General features: G+C 45.4%; 1 long non-coding RNA gene across 1 annotated transcript; it reads right to left on the bottom strand.

Annotated features, from left to right (window-relative positions):
• Positions 1 to 311: 311 nt before the first annotated feature.
• Gm35247 lies at positions 312 to 5,364 on the bottom strand. Its single transcript, XR_383480.4, has 3 exons — positions 5,127 to 5,364; positions 2,952 to 3,087; positions 312 to 1,462 (listed from the first exon to the last, which is right to left on the bottom strand). It is a non-coding gene; the product is annotated as a predicted gene, 35247 (long non-coding RNA).
• Positions 5,365 to 16,075: the final 10,711 nt, after the last annotated feature.

The following is a 16,075-nucleotide window of genomic DNA, read 5'->3' as shown; positions in this document are numbered from 1 at the left end:
TGGTTGCAAGTTAGCCAAAGAGAAAGGCAGATATGTTTTATCAATTCACTGACTGAAATGGACTCTTGGCTTTCATCTCAGGCTATAGAGCCAGGCTAGCCTCAGAAGCCCATCCTTCCTGTTTCGGTTTCCTGAGTGCTGGGATCACTGGAGTGAGCAGTGGGGCCCAAGTAGAACCATGGGAATTTAAAATACATTTTATAAAGAAGAGAGAGGAGGGAAGGAAAAGAAAGGGGCATGGTAGAAGAGCTAGGAGAAGAAGGGAGCAGAAGAGAGAGACAAATGTCCCTCTTGGCAGTATTAAAGAGTATAGAAGAATTCTACTTGGGAAGAAATGTCAACAGTACAATTCTTTTCAGTTTGACATTTATTTCCACTTTAGAATTGAGGGAACTGAGACCCAGTGATGCTAAGGGGTTGGCCCAAAGTCAAAGAAGTGTTTATGCAATGGAACTGTGATTCTAACCTAGATCTCTCTTAGTTACTGTTGTATTACTGTGAAGAGAGGCCATAATCAAGTCAACACAGAAAAGAAAGAGTTAACTGGGCTCACAGTTCCAGAGGGTTACAGTCCATGACCATCTTAGTGGTGGAAGGATGGCAGTAGGAGGGTGTGGTGCTAGAGCAGTCTCTGAGAGCTCACATCCCTATCCACAAGCACAAGGCAGAGACCTTGAGCTAACTGGGAATGGCATGAGCTCTTGAAACCTCCCACCCCCAGTGACACACCTCCTCCAGCAAGGCCACATCTCCTAATCCTTCCCAAACAGCTCCACCAACTGAAAGCCAATCATTCAAATGTTTGAGCCTATGGGGGACCAATCTCATTCAAACCACCACACTCCTTGATTCCAAATCTGCTTCCAATTTTGTGTATGGTATGTGTCCAGAAGCCCACTAAGCTGCAACCTGGTCCTAACTGTGTATTTCCTAACTGCTGAGTAACTATACAAAAGTCCCAGCAGGTGTGCTTCCACTCTTCTGTAACCCAATCATTTCACTTCTGAGAATCTTCTGTTCCTTTTTCATATTTTCCCTCTTAGAGCTATGTTTTGGATGGTAGACTTTACCCAAATTTGTATCTTTGAAGTAACAGCTGACTTTCCATATAGTGATCAATACATTCTTTTAAATCTTATATATCAGTTAGGGTCTAGCGAAGGAAACGAAAAGCACTCTAGAAATACCAAGCAGAAAAGACTGATGCAAGAACCTCACCACATAGCGAGCTGGAGAGTGGGCATCACCTAGGGACACAGTGAGCTGGAGAGTGGGCATCACCTAGGGACACAGCGAGCTGGAGAGTGGGCAACACCTAGGGACACAGTAAGCTGGAGAGTGGGCATCACCTAGGGACATAGTGAGCTGGAGAGTGGGCATCACCTAGGGACACAGCAAGCTGGAGAGTGGGCATCACCTAGGAACACAGCGAGCTGGAGAGTGGGCATCACCAGGGAAGCACCTATGGGGCAAGCACACACACACAAAAAAAAATTACTGCTGTGGCCTAAGAAATCATGGAATGTTGCTGCCATAATCCAAGAGCTGAGACTGATAGTGAGAATCCAGTGAGAATCTGGACCTCAGTAGAAGCTGCCTGATAAATGTGCCCAGAAAGGAGAGACTGTTCAGTGGAAGTAAGTCCCCTGGGGACACAGGACCACACAAGATGACAGCCCAGGGCATAGTAAGAACCAAGAAATACAGGTGTTCTTTCCTTCAACCACACTCTAGTTTTCCTCTGGTGCCTCCCATTGGTTGAAATTTCTCAAAAGTCCCTGGCAAGTCAGTTTGGAAATGTTGTTCTCTTTGATAAAGAGCATGGTAAGGGAAGATAGAGTGTGCATTTAAAGTGACCAAGAACATGCCCCACACAAGCCTGCGAGGGATGGGTCCTAACCCTAGCCCTGTGTCAGATGTCTTGTAGAGGATGGCTTCTTGATTTTCCCAGGCATCCTTCCTCAAATGGGCAGTAAAGTCATCACCAACTTCTTGAGCTGCAAATCATTACAGGATTTACAAAATCACTGCTGATCTTCAGGATTACCAAGTTATGCAAGGCTCTTAATTTACTCACACCAAACCTAGAAAATGAGCTACATCTCACCAAGTCTAAGATACACTTTAAAGTCTTCGCTTAACACCCCTACATTGAGATGTGTCTTGTAATAATATGCTGAAGTTGAGTTGTTTGCTGGGATGATCAGTTTTACTGGTCAACTTGACCAGGCTACAGTCCCCTTCTTTGCAACCAAACATTAAAGTAGATGTTGCTGTGAAAATATTTTATAGATCTGATTAAAGTCCACAATCAATCAGTTGACTTTAAGAAGGGGCTATTTTCTTTTTTTATTATTACAGCGTGGGGGTGTTGTTGATGTAACTGGTCTGGTGCCAAGTCTGTACCAGAGACTGTATGCATGGCTTCCATCTTTAGCACGGTAGCCCAACAGAGCAAAAGCTTTTTGGGACCTCCATACCAATCTGATGATGCTAAACCACACCCTCTCCTCTGAGAAGAGGACCCTGACACCTGACCTTCCCATATCTCCTAGGCTAGAAGGACAAACTTTATTTCTCTCTACACTACTTGAGCTAGTGTCCACCACTGCGATAATATAAATAGTTCATAAGGAAAAAAAGAAAACTTAATTTTGTCCCTTGGTTTCAGAGGTTCAAATCCATGGTGGGTTGGATCCATTGCGTTGGAGCCTGTGGCAAGGCAGCACATTGTGATGGGAAACATGGGGCATAGGAAAGCTGTGTACCTCCTGACAGCCAGAAACAGGAGGGTGAGGAAGGAGAGAGGAAGAGAGGGAAAAGGGGAAAGAGAGAAAGAGGGGGAGAAACAAAAGGAGGGAGGGAGAGAAGGAAAATGGGAGAAAGGGAAGGATGGAAAGAGGTATGGAGGGAGGGAGAGAGGGAAGGAAGGAGGGAATTGTACCACTTACTTTGCCCAGCAAAAGAGCTGGGTGTGTCGTTATCATTACTGATGATGCAATACATGGCTTGACTTGTTTCTTCCTTTTTTGTTTACTTCCTTTGTTTGTTCACTTATCTTAGGATTCTATTTATCCTTTTTTGTATCTGAGAAATGATAGAAAGGTTTGCTATTTAATCAAATTTTATGTATTACAGAAGGTAGTAAGTCGTATGTCATCTTTAATGTCTGTTGTCTCATCTTTTCGAACACGGAAAATATTCTATAGTATTTCCAACATTTTGAAAGAATCTGACAAGTAGAGGGAAATTGTTGTTTGGATGAGGACCATCAGTCACAGGATATGGGATCGTTATCAGGAAATACAATGGCATATATACCCCATATTTAGCAGTGCTAATGAAGATGGAGAAGTGACTGGATAGAGCAAAATGTTCCTGGGGCACAAGAAAGCCATGCTTACATCACAGACCTCGTAATGAGCAAGCGGATCAGATACATAGCCATGCTAATGGAAAGACTTCATTCATGTTTTTAAAAGATATATTACCATATAGAAATTACTCAGAATAACGGGTTTCATTATGACATTTTATACATGTTTATGAGTGTATTTTGATTGTATTTATGTCCCCATAACCCTTATTGACTCCCCCACTCTAGCTGACCTTTATCTTTTCAATAAATTCTACACACTCTAAAATTACTGTTATTTTAGTTTAAGCAGTATGCATAAGTGCTTTGGCCTGCCCTTTGGATTCAGGATAGATACCATCTGCTCACATCGCTAAGGGCTATGGCTGTGACACGCACAGGTCTCTGTGGCAGGGGTTTTCCTCTGGTCCATATCAATTACAGTTTCTATGATGACTGCATTGCTCAGGACCACAAGATGGTTTAATTTCTTCCTTACCAACTGAGTAGAGAGATATTTTGCCTGCATTCTCTACAGCCTGTTTTATTGCTAAGTAGTCTAAGAACAGAGGAAGAAAAAAAAAACCACTTGGGCTTCTTGTTTTCGCTTGCTTGCTTGCTTGCTTGCTTCTTTTGTTGTTACTGGGTTTTGTTTTTCTTTGGTGTTTGTTTCTGAGAGTTCAGTTTTCAGAGAGGGGGGTGCAGGCAAGCCATTAGTGGACTGTGAAGCCAAAAGAACCAGGTTATCCCAGGAGCCTGCCAGAGACAGTAATTAATACAGTGAGTCTCAAATTATTATGGTTTGATTTATGACATCTCAACTTTCTAACAGCATTTAAAATGAGCCAGGTTTCAAAAGTTTCTTTTTTTTTTTCCCCAGCATCCCCTTTGCCTGTGCTGGGTTGAGATTTGAGCCACAGCACAAGGGTAAGCGAAGACTCTGGCAGGTGTGTCCAATCTCTTAACCTTGAAACACCATGGTGTTGTCCACAATTGAGCTGCAAAACACCTATGTTTATAGTATAGTTATGATTTTTGTGTTAGGCTGCATCTGACAGCGTCCTGGGTCATTATCTGGCATCTCTAGTGAACAGGCTGTACAGATGCATAGAAAGTTCACAGGTGGCAGATTCTTCTAAAGCATGTTTTTAAAAATGATAAGACTTTACCACTAGGAGAAAAAAACAGTCCTTATTACTCACTCCTTACATAACTGCCCTTTACCTAGTCACTTGTCATTTTGAAACTTCCTTGTGGCTTTGCAGTTCAATCTTACCGCTAGCTGGGAAGAGACTGAAGTATTAGCTTGAAAGGCTAGCCTTTAGAAGCTCCTGGCAAACACTATTCAGGTCACATGCCAGACAGCACAGTTCCCTCCTAGAAGATGTTTAGAGTCTCAAAGATCAATTTACTCTTTAAAAGAAATTGAAGTGCGCAGGTAAGCTATTTAGAGGAAGACTCTCCAGAGAGGACGGTGGTTTTTCCAGTGAGGCTGTCAGTCAGGCAAAGAAAAGTAGGAAAAGTATCCCAGACTAAGGAGTCATTGCTATAATATAACCCATCATATGCCAAGCACGGAGAGGGAACGATGAGGACAGAGAGGGGGCCATGCAAAAAGGCTTAGTTGCCTGCACCCCAGCTTCAAAGGCACCATAAAGCAGGAAGCTCATGGCACCAGATCTGAGTTGAAGGTGGAGTAACCCAGCCAAAGAGTCCCAACCTGAACTTTGCCCATCATTTGAGGCAATCTGGAAAATGACAGTTTACCTACCTGTATTATTCCGGGGCCTAATTTTGAAATCCCACACAAATCAAATCCTGAGTGAAACCCGATTATAGCACACACGAGCACAGGAAGGGGAAAGGTCTCCTACCGTCGGCTCTCAGAGAGCCGTTGACCTTTACCAACCCGTACTTCCCACCGCTTCCCGCTGAATCAGCTGCTCCGAGGAACTGAGCAGTTGAATCAGAGACAGCTCTTCTTCATGACCTTTTCAGACACACTTCTGGAAAACAGTTCACCATCCTCAGCCTAATGAGCAGAAAGACAGGAAAGCGATCCTTAAAGAGAGGCATGGGGCCTTTTGATTTCAGTGATGAATGTTCCTATTGTTTATGCACAGAATTTTATCACCACAGGCCTCACAGACAACACTTCCCACTGCTGTGTGTGTGTGTGTGTGTGTGTGTGTGTGTGTGTGTGTGTGTGTGTGTGTGTGTTATGCATGGGTTGAGGCTGAGGAGTCCCAGTGCTGGGCATGTGAATACTGAAACCCAACATCAATGTCAGCTCTTCTATAGATCTCCCCCTCACCTTTTTCATCTTTCCCTGAACCTGAGGGTGTGCCTGTTCAGTTGGAGTGCCTGTGCTCTCTCACACCCAGCTTTGAACACCCAGGTCTTTGCACGATTGCACAGCAAGGAGTTTACCTGCTGAGCCATGTTCCCGGCCTGCTAATAACCTTTTAAAGCCAAGTCAAGACAATAAGGGTGTCTTACAACTGGAATATCAGTTGTATAAGTGACTGAGACACAGTGTGCTCTACTTGTTCAAGTCCCTTATCTAAGACACCATAATGAGACCCTGCAAGCTTCCTTTGGCTGAACACTTGCCGGACAAACTGTTATCCCCCATCTCCATCCTTGAATGCACTGCACTGATGATAAGATCCATTTTCTGCTTCCAGACTGCAGATGCAACATGACCAGCTGGTTCCTGCTTCTGCCACCATACCTTCTCTCTTAAACTAGCATCAAAGGATGAGTCCTTACTTCTTCACATTGCCTCTTGTCTGGTATTTGGTCATCACAATGGGAAAAATGACTAAATGTGTCCCTATGGCTCATACCTTCTTCAGTAACCTGAAGGGGGAATGTCTCCAGCCTCAGCTCTCTCTAAAATGACAGACTTCTCTCAGGGAAGCATCCCACACTCACAGACCACATAAATGAAGCCCACAGCCTTAACTACAAAGTGACCTAAAGCTGTAACTCACCACTTGTGTCACTCCACTTTCATTGCTGTGCCAAAATACAGGACATAAACAACTAAGAGAGAAACAACTGACTGAGGTTCATAGCCCAGGGGGTCATCGTCCATAGGCCTACTTGAGGCAGGACACCATAATGGTATGAGGAGCATGTGGCAGAGAACACTTACCAAATGGTGGTAAGTAAGGGGTGGAGAGGCAGCACGAGTGGGCTTTCGTTTATCTCCTTTTTATTCCATTTGGCTCCATGCCTCTGAGAGGGCATCTCCCACATCCTTCCTGAAATACTCCCTGAAAGCTACCTCACTCATACATCTAGAAATGTGTGTGCTTAACTAATCTCTAAGACACCTCTTAGTCCAATCAAGGTGACACTCAAGATCAGCTGTCACATCCCTCAACACAGGCATGCTTTGGAGTGAAGCCAGTCTGAGATTTCTCCTATTGGTTCAGTGTGTTCCAAGTGAGTGTTCGACCATTCCTTGAGCATGCTCTGAGAGGACCTCTGGTCCACTAAATAATGAACATGGCCTTGGCTGCAGCCAGTGTTCCAGAGGCTGTAGAGATGGTTACTCTTTCCTGTCAACTTGACTGGAAACATCTCTGAGTGTATCTGTGAAGGTCTTCTCAGAAAGGTTCACCTTGGAGCGCCAGCTCATGTGGGGGTGTCCTGGTGGGAAGGGAGGAAAGTAAGAAGCCAGCTGAGCACCAGCCTTCAGATCTCCCCTCAACCCCTACCTTTCTTCTTGCCCCTTACGCCCCATTTCCTCTCTCCACACACAATGTGACTCAGCCTCAGAATCCTGCTTCATGGCTTCCTCCCATGATGCCCTGCATCCCTTCTGAAACCATGAGCCATGATAACAACCTTCCTTCCTTAAGGTGCTTCTCCTCTGGCATATTGTCACAAGAATGAGAACAGTGACTATATACTTACTAAAACCATAATTCACCCAGTCACTTTCATATCCAAACTCATTCATTATCTGCCCAGAGGCCTGTTCAGTTCATCCAGCCAAAGTCACACACAACAACTCCTTAGCACACGATCCTACTGAACCATCTACTTAACACTTACCTGTACTGCATAATCCTCTCATTGCCCTTGTGTTTACTGAATTCAGTCACTGACATATCAGGTGTACAAGTCAGGGTCTCTGCTGGTCTCTGCTCTATCCCTGTCTCTAGGGAGGAACTCCACTTGTTCTAGACGCTGATAACTTGTTAACTCTCAAGTATTTGGTGTTTCTTTTTGTCTAAGATGTAGATATGTTTTTGAAATTTTTAAAATTTAAACAACACTAAAATGTAAATGGACACTGATATTCAATAATGTTAAGATTAGAGACCCCTGTGACTGCAGGGTAGTAAAACAAATAACTCCATCATGAATGCTGGAATGAAATCATTGTTTGTTACAAGTTATGCAGTTAGAAAATTACTCTGACTCAGACCCACAGGGATCAGACTGGACAGGCTCCTCCAAAGCAGGGACTGAGTGTAACATGCAGCAGAGAAGTAGCCAGTCTCAGGACCAGCCACATAATATGTGGTACTCAGCTGAGATTCAGGGTGCCTTGCCCAAAAGAGTTATGATGTTCAATAACAATAGAGAACTGAACAATGAACAACAGAATTAAAGCATTTATTTGTTCATCTGACCGTGGGTTGCAAAGGGTGCACACTCATGAAGCCACCCTTGCTCTGTCTTCATCCACAATGCTGGCAAAAGGGGCCAAGGAGGGAGGCTTGGACACTAGCTTAGAAGGGAACTCTTGGGGGTGGTGAGAGCAGGGGTAGCTACTGGGAAGCCACAGTTTTCCTAGATCATGGGTGGCTTGGTGTGTGTATATATGTGTGTGTATGTATATATGTGCATGTGAGTGTGTGTGTATATATATATATCTGTGAATGTGTGTGTGTGTGTGTGTGTGTGTGTGTGTGTGTGTGTGTGTGTGTGTTTTCTCAGGCTAGAAGGTAACTCCATTGCATCACCCAGAATCGTGTGACGATTACTGAGGAGTAAAAACCACGACACAAAATCTGGATGTGAATAGTTCAGAATAGTTCAGAGATGAGAGTGTAGCTTCACTAATGAGGGAGATTGGGGGTAGGGGAGGATGCTAAGAGACCAGGAAGACCAGAACAACCTCCGATAGCAAATAGATACACCACAGAGAAAAGGAAGGTTATCTCAAAGTAGAAAGAAATAGTCTTAGTTCTACTCTGCCCTAAAGTCAGAGTTTTACTCCAAACACAATTTTAATGCCCGTCTCTGACCAGGGTGGCTTTAAGTTTATAGAATATCTACAGGGGATGAGGGGCTCCTAGGACCTCTCAGGAGTCTAAATTGCTTCTTTAGTGGGGGCTCTGCAGTGTGAAAGTCAGAGAAGCTTGTGGAGGCTGACCAGACAGCCCTTTAGCCGCTGGTACAGTGAGAGTGCCTGGGCATGAGAAGAGCTGTGAGATTTTTCTCCATCACCTCCGTGCCTGCTGGAGTCTAAATTGGTCTTCTTCTTTTTCTATACAGGTTTCCTCCACCTCTACTTTGAAAATAAACAATCCCTCTGTGCAGCTCCCACTGTGTGCAGTTGTTTGCCTCATTATACCACTCATCCTTGTGTTACAGTCATGTGATTGCACATCCGTCTCCCTCACTTCCTGGAAGAACTAATCTCAGCCATCTTTCATCTCCCTCTGTTGTCATGGAACCTACTCCTTCTGTGGATCTTTGAGTCTTTGGTAGATTGGATTCTACTTTCTACCCACTCTGCATAAAAGCAACAGTCCAGCCAGGAAGCAGACACAAGCAGATCTCTGTGAGTTCAAGGCCAGTATGGTCAACATAGTGAGTTCCAAGAATTCCAAAACCTAGGGAGAGAGACCCTGTCTCAAAAGGAGGATGGGATGACCAATTTATATCCAAGTCACATCAAATCTCTAACCCTGCACTAACCTTGGACCTTAAACCTGCCATGCTACGTAGGCAGTTCTCATATGTGTGGCCTCAGTTTCACAAGACACCAGGACATGGAGTGTGCCCATCACACAGTGCACACTGCTATAGCTTGTCCTAGGTAGATTGTCCATTTCCCTGACTAGTTCTCCAGCCTAACTACTTATTGTTAATATGAATCACTCCTTCAACTAACATACAAGACCTTCAAAGGTCTCTTCCCAAAGCTAGATCTGTCACATCTCCCCTCAAAGCAGTGTAAGGAAAGAACAAGACAAATAATTTTCTCTACCTCCTAATAAGAGACCAGTGGCAAATGATAACAGGGAAAGAAGCCTCGGTTAGACTTGGCATCTTGCCTAGCCCACACAGAGGACCCATTTTGTCTAACTAACTGTGAGCTAAGAAACAGCCAGGATGCTGCACAGAGTGCAAACCACAAATACAGTATTTGTGCACACATACACACACACACACACAAACACAGGTGACTACTCTGGAAATCAACACTACAGCCAGTTTCCATCACTGAACCAAAGGAAGAACTAGAAAAGCCAACAATGAACAGAGGCTCCAGGTGTTCCATGAGGAGAGCACGCAACGGTGAAGTGTTGTTAAAAGTCATACCTAGAAACTTCTTTTTTATTTTACTTCATTTTTATTTTATGTACATTGGTGTTTTGCCTGCATGCATGTCTGTGTGAGGGTGTCAGATCTCAGAATTATAGACGGCTGTGAGCTACCATGTGGGTGCTGGGATTTGAACCCAAGTCCTTTGAAGGAACACTCAGTGCTCTTAACTGCTGAGCATCTGTTCATCCCCAAACTGAGGGAATGGCTAAGCATAGCATTGGCTGGCCCAACCTGAGACCCATGCCATGAGAGAGAGCCCACCCCTGACATACTTAATGATACTCTGCTATACTTGCAGACAGGTTCCTAGCATAACTGTCATCTGAGAAACTTCACCAAGTAACTGATGGAAACAGATGCAGAGACCCATAGCCAAACATTAGGCAGAGCTTGGGGAATCCTGTGGACCATGGGGAAGAAGGATTAAAAGGGCCAGAGAGATCAAGAACTCCACAAGACCTACAGAAACAACTAACCTGGGCCCATAAAGTCCCACAGAGACTAAACGGTCAACTAGATAGCATGAGTGGGACAGACCTAGGCTCTCCACACATGTGCAACAGCTGAGCAGCGTGGTCTTCATGTGGGGCTCCTAACAGCCTGAGCAGGGACTGTCTCTGCCTCTGGGTTCCTTTCCCCTAACTGGGCTGCCTAGTCTAGCCTCAATAGGAAAAGATGCACCTAGTCCTACTGCAGCTTGACTAGCCAAGGCTGGTTGATAGCCATGGGAGGACTCCCCTTTTCTGAGGAGAGAGGGAGGACTGGAGGATGGAGAGATGGGAGGGAAGAGGAGAAAACTGGGAGAAGAGGAGGGAGGGGAGACTGTGATCAGGATGTAAAGTGAGTTAATTAATTTTCTAAAAAGTGACAACTAAAGCCACTAGAGAATTTATAAAGAAAAGGAAGAACAGGCCAGTACCAGCCACTCAGCACACACACAAACTCACGAGCGCACCCCAAAGTTATGATGGTAGTATGTGAGAGTCTTTAGTGCTAGAAGACAGTGTCGTCTCTTCCTCACCCCACTCCCACCTCAGGCCTCAAGTCAGACTCTGAGGCTGTGTCAAAACACCTGTGACCTACCTTAAACCAAGACAAAAGTCACACACTCATCAGCAGCAGCATCATCATCAACAGCAGCAGCATCCCAGAGACCCACATCTCAATTACCTAGTGTCTGAGTTCCCTTCTCAGTTGAACCTTTCCTCCCAACCCCTAGTCCTCTCTCAGCCTGCAGTGACCCCGTGGATCTCAAGAGCACTGTAGAAGCACAGTATCTGTCCCGGACACACTTCGAGAATGGCTGGAATGTTCCCGGAGGGAACCACGAGGCAGGTGAAGGGTGTCATTGTAACAAATACCTGAAATCATCAACTTAGGGAAAACATAAGCTGATTTGAGGCTCACATATTTAGAGGTTCCAAGACATAACAACTGGCCTCTTTGCCTTTGGGCCCATGGCAAGGAGCCACATCCTGCCAGCGAGCCCATGGTGAAACAAAGCTAGTTCCTGATAGCCAGAAACTAACAGAGAAAAGAAAAGGGATTTCGGTCTCATAACCCTTTCCTAGGACTTAAAAATCTCATGGTAGACCTCATCTTACGACATTTTCAGCATCTCCTAAGGGCTCCTAAGGGCACCACAGTGGAGATCCAGTCTTCACCAAGCCAGTCTGCAGCTCAAGCCACAGCAGGTGGGAGACAGCCATTGGTAACGGATTTCCAGTCTGCCACTGCCTGTGCCCAGAAACCTCCTTGCACTCAGCATGTGACCAAACCTCATCTCTACTCCCCATTAAATAAATGAGAATTTTGACCATTTAACAAAGGACAAACTATAGGCTGGGGACACTGTTAGGAAGCTGACATGGCTCATTTCAAACATTGCTTACAAGCCAAAGGTTAGCCTAGACGCAAGGAGCTGCGGAGAGTGGTGGTGTTGAAAAGTGTGTTTGATTCAGTGCTGCTTTGGATGTTCAGAACTCTGAGAGCGCTAACTGGGGAACCCAGCATCCATCAGCCAGCCTGGTCTTGAAGCACTAACTGGGGAAGGATTGGCAGCCAATGTTATTACCTCACTGAGGGAAAAAAAAAATCCCTCAGAAAGGCAGTGAAAACTGAGGCAGGCAGAAGGTCTTCGCAAAAGTGTGGGCTGCAAACCCATCTGGGACCAGAGAAATGACCAGCTCCAGATGTGCACAAGGACTACTTTCTCCTGGAAAAGAAACATCCAAGCATATCAATTCTCCTCCGCTACGCACGCAGCTCCCCTCTCCCTTAAAAGCAACAAATCCACCAAGCATTTTCTGCTAAACTGGAAGGCAGAAGTAGGAGCTGCCAGCCCGATAAATGTTTAGGCTTGAATATGGGCTCTACAGAAAATCTTCTTGCTCTTTTCCTCTAGGGGGGACCTTATCTAGGCTTTAAAAGAATTCCATTTGATTAAACTATGGTTGAAGCAAGATAGATCTACAGCAGGCAGCATAGTTTTCTATCAACACAGAATCAGCAATGAAAGAGTGTCTGGGCACGTTGTAAATCCATTAGAATAAGCTAACGGCTCTGCTAACATGCTCAAAATAATACGTGCTTGTCATAAATGTAATTAAATAATTCAGTGGAAAATTAAATGTTGAAACAATTACCCATATGGCTTAGAGCATTATGAAAATATTATGGAAAAGAAAAATGGAAGCTATATTCCTAGTACATGGGGGTTTTCGGTCCTTGGCTTTTATTCTCGTTCCTGCCTAATGAAAGGAAAGATAAAACAGTACTTATGAAGGGCCTTGTGTGTGAGAGTAAATGTTTTCACATATATCATTCCATTTGATTATCGTAACAACTTCGTGAGTTCATTTTACCAATAAGGTAACGTTGGCTAAAGCTTGGAGACGTTGTTAGTCACTGAGCCGTCTTTCCAGTCAAGACCTGTCCAGATCCACTGCACCATGCGTTTTCAGCTCTCTCTCAGCTTCTCACCTGCATCCAGCATCCCCCACTGCTCCTCTGTAGAAGACTGCAATCTTACATCCTTGGAAGCTGCCCTCCCCCCGCATCCTGTCCTACAGCAGCCAGTGAGTATTGATCCTCCTTCCTGGCCACAAGACTTTGACCTCTATTTAGTATTTAATTCATAAGCGTAAAGAATCAGTGATGTAAAAATTAATAGTTAGAGATAACAGGAGGCAGGCAATCCAGTTGGGGGCTCATGTTCTCTCTCATGCTAGCTTGCTCCTGCTCTCCCCTCCCCGTACCACCCACCCCCCTGCCACCAAAACCTGACTATTAATATAAGTCCCTAGTGGTGAGGAGGTACTGGGAAGGCTGCCAACTGTAAGTGGGAGTGGGTGTGGGAAAATGCAAAAGGAAGAAGGAAAGCTGCTTTAAAAAAAAGAAAAGCCACTGGCCATCTGTAGCAAATTATAAATAAATCCCCTGGCTACAAATATAATTTCTGTAGTCCAGGGCCCCTTAGGGAAGAACACCTCGGACACAATATAGAAACTATAAAGTAGGACCCTAGAATGCCCAGGCAGGGCACCCAAAGATTCTGGAGGCTGATGCTGCAGAGACTGGCGACCTGGTACCAACAGAGATACCGTCACTTCAGGCCCAGTCTTCCAACTCTTCTGCCCAGTTTCAGCCCAGAAAACAGTGGGCATCCTGTCAATCCAAACTGTAGAGGTTTCTGGGAATGTCAAAGTTTTCCTTAACCCGAAGGCACAGTCATCAAGGAGTACAGACTTACACGTGAAGGGACTTTCCGCACTGACTAAGAGAGACCTGCTTGTGCAGGACAGTACTGCTGACATCTCCAGATGTGGCTTTCTGCACAGCAGAAACCGAGACCTCCATGGCGTGGCTCAGAAGCACCTTTCTCACAAACTCTTTCCTCTGGTACCCTGATTCTACCTGAAATTCTCCCATCCCTCCTCCCTTTAGAGTAAGATCCTCAGAGAGTACTATATATCAACTTGGCTCAAGCTAAAGACATCAGAAGGGGGGACCTCAACTAAGAAAAATACCTCCTCTGTAGGCAACCCTGTAGGACATTTTTTTAATTACTGATTGATTTGGGAGGGCCCAGCCCATTATGGGTGGGGCCAACCCTGGGCAGGAGGTCTGGGATTTTATAAGAAAGCAGACTGAGAAAGCCATGGGGAGCAAGCCAGCAAGCAACACTACTCCATGGCTTCTGTGTCAGCTCCTGCTTCCAGGTTCCTGCCCTGTCTGACTTCCTGCCCTAATTCTTTGATGATGAACTGTGATATGAGAGTGTAAGCCAAATAAACCCTTCCCTCCCCTTTAGTCATGGTGTTTCACCGCAGCGATAGTAATCCTAAGACAGGCACCATCTTAGGGAATTGACAGAAATCAGGTGAGGCCCAGCACAAGAGCAGAGGCTATTCAGTTCAGCTCTCGTCACCAAACACTGCCGTGTGGACCCCGTCCCAGAGCAGCCAGGAGCGTAGGTAATGAAATGAAGGACGCATCACTCCTTCCTCCTTTCAGGTGTGCAGCTGCATCTGGCAGAGAGGGCTATGGAGAGAGTTCCACCCACTGCAGATTTAAAAGGGAGGGACTTCAGCCAGAACACTTCCTTCCATTCACAGCCTTCCTCAGATGCGAGGACTTCCCTGCCAGGTGCCCCCGGTACCCCGGCAGGCCGCTAGGACTGCAGAGCTGTCGGGAAATTAACTGTGACATCTCAGATGAAGTTTGCAGAGCATGTTTCTATATCCAGCACAACACGGGATTTGTTTTGACATTTCAACAACTTCCCGGTAATGCTCTTGTTAAGTAAAGTGAGACTGGTGTATTTTCTACTTCTGCCTGCTTCCCACTAGTTTTTGACACACACAGAAAGATACTCCCACACTTTCACTTGCCTCAGAGACTAAGACACCGTCGTACACAGATGCAGTCCAACTTGCCGCAGCCTCTTACATACAAGTCTTTCCTGGCATCTTCACCCCACTTTGTCTCTTATATTACAACTTGTGTTACTGAGATAAAACACCATGGCCAAGGCAATGTATAGAATGAAGGGCTTATTGGGTTTACAGTCCAGAAGAACAGAAGTCTGTCACCATGGCAGGTGTGGCAACTGGATCTGGAAGCTGAGGACTTACATCTTGAAACACAAGCAGGAAGCAAAGAGCAGACTGAAATGGTGCAGGGTTTTTAAAAGCTCAAAGCCCACCCCCCAGTGACACACCTCCTCCAGCAAGACCACACCTCCTAAACCTGCCTGAACAGTGCCACCAGCTGAGGACTAAGTATTCAAATACCTGTGACAATACGGGACTTCTCATCCAATCCACCACAAAATTCATTTTAAGCCGGGCGTGGTGGTGCACGCCTTTAACCCCAGCACTTGGGAGGCAGAGGCAGGTGGATTTCTAAGTTCGAGGCCAGCCTGGTGAGTTTCAGGACAGCCAGGGCTACACAGAGAAACCCTGACTTGAAAAAAAAATCAATGTAAAGCCATGCATTATAAAAGTCATGAAATAAATGATGACGGGGGTGTAGTGTGATAGACGATACTTCTCCATGTGTAAAGCAGGCCATTGTAACATGGGGAGGGGGGGGGGAGAGCATGTTGGGAAGGAAGTCAGGTCATCTTGTAACCAGTCCCTCTGGCTTGAGTGGATAGAATGTCATGCAAGACACTCATTCCCTGAGGGACAGTGGCTTATGTCTGTCCGGGGAGGGGAGCTCTTTAAGAACTATTTCAGAAGCCCACTTCTAAATCTGGAAGACAAATTAAAGGGAATCTTTCCATCTTTCTGCTTCCTCCTTTCACGAATCTTTCTAATCCAAAGTATGTGTCTAGAAGGAGCAGCAGAGGCAAGGGTCTGGGTGCATCTGACAAGGAAATAGGGAAGAGAAGCTAAGCAGATGTCAGGTGCACCCTGAAACACTGAACCACAGATTGGAAAGGTACCATCCTTGAAACCTATGCTTGTCTCCTCTCATCCTCTTTGTAGTTGTAACTCTTGGTTCAGGTGGAGTGTAGATGGGCCATGCATGTGAAGGAGATAGCTTATTAACGACAGGACTTGGGAAGGTTGACCCACTCCAGGCATTGGTCATAGGAGTCACCGAACACCCAGGGTGGGGCCTGGCCAGCAGAGT

Source organism: Mus musculus, chromosome 14 (genome assembly GCF_000001635.26).
Source record: "Mus musculus strain C57BL/6J chromosome 14, GRCm38.p6 C57BL/6J".
Taxonomy (NCBI): Eukaryota; Metazoa; Chordata; class Mammalia; order Rodentia; family Muridae; genus Mus; species Mus musculus.
The sequence above is the reverse complement of the archived record's forward strand: the minus strand, read 5'-3'. Positions and strand labels throughout refer to the sequence as shown.